Source organism: Henckelia pumila, chromosome 1 (genome assembly GCF_033568475.1).
Source record: "Henckelia pumila isolate YLH828 chromosome 1, ASM3356847v2, whole genome shotgun sequence".
Taxonomy (NCBI): Eukaryota; Viridiplantae; Streptophyta; class Magnoliopsida; order Lamiales; family Gesneriaceae; genus Henckelia; species Henckelia pumila.
This window is the reverse complement of record NC_133120.1, coordinates 42,190,778-42,194,207: the sequence shown is the minus strand read 5'-3', so window position 1 is coordinate 42,194,207 and position 3,430 is coordinate 42,190,778.

Sequence of the window (3,430 nt, the reverse complement as noted above, 5' to 3'; positions counted from 1 at the left end):
CTTACCAACAATCAACATACCTCTGTCTTTTCATCATTTTTGTATCACAATCCACCAGCTGATTGCTAGGTTTCGAAGTTGGTAATCAATCAATCTAATCCGATATTCATCTGAATCTTTCAGATATTTGAACAATTGGTCAAGTTCTTCAAGCCAACCGTTACCTACAACATCATCTATTCATTTGCTGATATTATGTTCATTTCAATCAGAGATACTTCATTCAGCTGAGCAATACCGTTCTGTTCTGTTCAGTCTGACCATACCATTCTGTTCAATCTAGGGTGCTTACATCACCCAAAGAACACTGTTCTATTCAATTATGGGTGCTTACATCACCCGGTAAAAATCGTATAACAAAACGTTAAAAAAAATTCAAAAATTTACAAATCAGTAAATCAAGCAGTTGAATTTCAAATATAGATCATGCTCACATGCAATTTATCAAATCATCGTCTCATAAAATCGAGTAAGGCATAATCATGCTATACTATAAATGCATGTGACTCAATCTACCCCGCTCAGCTTCTATCTCAGTCCAAGAACTTACGCTCTGATACCACCTGTTGTGACGACCCGAGTTCTAATCTCTCATTATTCAAATAATCATAAATAATAGACAAAGAATCAAAGTCTAAACAAAATAAATATTTTTTTTTAAAATTGGAGCACCTCGCTCGATCGGTGAAAAGCTGCCGATCGAGCGAGCACTTTGGCCCAACTCTCGGGTGAGAGCAAATGTTGGCCTCGCTCGATCCGTGACATTTCACCGATCGAGCGAGCGTATTTCCCAGAAAACAGCAGGAGCTTTTGCTGTCAAAAACTATGCAATCTTCCTAGCATGATCAAGTAAATAATGGCATAATTGTATATCAACAATTCCATCTTGTATCCACAACTATCATACATCCTAAACAAGATATAACTGAAGAGGAACAAGATCACCATAAACTAAAATCCAATCTCATGCTAGAATCAAATATCATAAAAGAGTCATTAAGTTACATCATGTTGTCTTAAGCATTACAACATCATCTCCAATCCTATATACATCAACAAGACAACAACTTACTACCAACAAGTCTTGGTACAAGTAGCTATAACATGATCATGTTTTTGGACTCAACTCTAACATTGACAGCTCACACAAACATCTAAACTCGGATCATCACACTATTCTCTCATCCCTTGTTCTTCAAGTTTGCTTTTTCCCGGATCCACTACCGCCTATTTCCATGACACATACAACACAACAATAGCCGGATAACTCCGGTGAGAAATATATTTCCCAGTAAAAGCAACTAAACATGCATATAAACATATATCAAGATCATGATATAAAGAAAAGCAATGCATGTTTAAAAACAAGGTTCACTAATCGAATTCTATCGTTTCATCGGTTGGGATCTCGAGAAGAAGATATCATAGCTAAACCACCGACTCTTAAAATCGAGGTGGGGCTACTTATCTTACTTCTCTAGACTTTGAAGCCACTACATATGCATTTCAGACGCTAGGCTACGTCAACCACCCAGGCCATACATATATAATCCCTCAAATCGTCTATTCGAACGTTTCCATTCATTTCAAAATCAAAGAATAAGTCTTTCAAGATGAATGCAATATATATCATCACAAGAGCATTCATTAACATCTAATACTCATTCGATAAATCATGGAAGAGCATAGAAAAGCAATTAAGCAAATAAGTATGTGATTTAGGGAACTCGATACAAACCATCTCGAGTTATAATCCCATTCAAGTAGTAGTCCACTTTTACCTTCGTATTTCATCTGCTTGAATTCTTCAAATCTGAATTGCGACCTCAAAACATTCACATCAATCTTCGTTCAATTCATTCCTTTCAGAATCGAGTCAAAATCATCAACACATCTTTAATCAAATTCATTTCAAACCTCAAGCGAACTTCCTCGGTTCACAATCCGACCTCTTGAGTTGATTGAGCTCGTAGCACGTATCAAATCGAAGTCCTCATCGCAAGGATTCCAGAAAATCTTTCGGAATCAAAATCGGACGATCGGATCAAAAGTTACGGGGTTTTGAAAATTGGAAAGAAAAAGGAATCGAAGGTCTCAGCTTTCTCAACTCTCAATTCTGAATTCATTTTAACATATGCACGTGTACATGCTGAGAAATCTGATTAAATCGGATATATATTGAATAAATTACAAGTTAGTCCCTCAAGTCTTCAGTAATTTCAATTCAGTCCTCGGCCTTCTTTTTAATTCAATTTCAATCCTAAATAATTTAAGAATATTAGAATTTAAATCAAAACTCTAAATATTCCCAAATTAAATATTCTCGGATTAAAATTAAATAAATTTGGATTAATCAAAAAATCTCGGCCTTTTGCATTCGAGCCCTTCAACTTCGATATTTGCAAATCAGTCCTTGATCGAGTTGTATTGTCAAAATTAATCTTCTTTAATTCCCGAAACATGGAATTTAATCTTAAATTCCATAAATATTCAAATCGAATATTTATTCTCTTAATTTAAGAATTCTCGGAATTTAATTCTCAAAATCCGTAAATTCTCAAATTAAATATTTTCGGCTCGGAAATTAAATTTATCATTTTCATAACTTCTCAAATCAATATTAGCCCATAATATGGAATTTAATTCTCAAATCCCATAATTAATAATTTAATATTTTTGGGCCTTACAGACAGTACATAGCTGATGAATCTCATATTATCCAGCCTACTGATATTCAGCTAGAGCCAGATCTGTCGTATGTTGAACGAACACTCCGTATCCTAGATAGGAAGGAAAAAGTTCTTTGGAACAAGACTATACCACTTGTGATGGTACAATGGCAGCGCCGAGGCGTTGAAGAAGGAACTTGGGAAACCGAAAGTCGTATGCGAGCAAAATATCCTGAGTTGTTTGCTTTGTACTTTTGATTACCATGTAAGATGTAATTACAGTTGTTGTAATAAAACATGGTTTGATGTTTTATATTGTTATCTTGATTTATCTTTAGATTTTATTTTGCTGACGAAATTTCTAAAGGTGAGGAGAATGTAGCAACCCAGAACCTAATTTAAGATAATAATATGTTAAACATGATTATAGGTTAGTAATGTAAGAGTGGGTGCCCAGTGAGCCAACTGTGTGGCTATGGGCTTTGATGACTCTTTGTATAAACAATCTTTTGTTTAATATTATTTACACTTTTATTAATGGCAATGACTTTATATTACTTCATATTGTTATATTGTGATATACTATTGTTGTTTTGATAAAGACCTTGAATATACTATAGTGTATGTAAGATGTGGTAGAACATGGGGATGTCTATCATGAAATACATCTTATAGTCACTGTATATTCTAAAACCGTTCCTAGTCGATTGAGCCGTCCGATAATAAGGATAAGGATCGCTCGAGTTTGAGACTAGCATTTG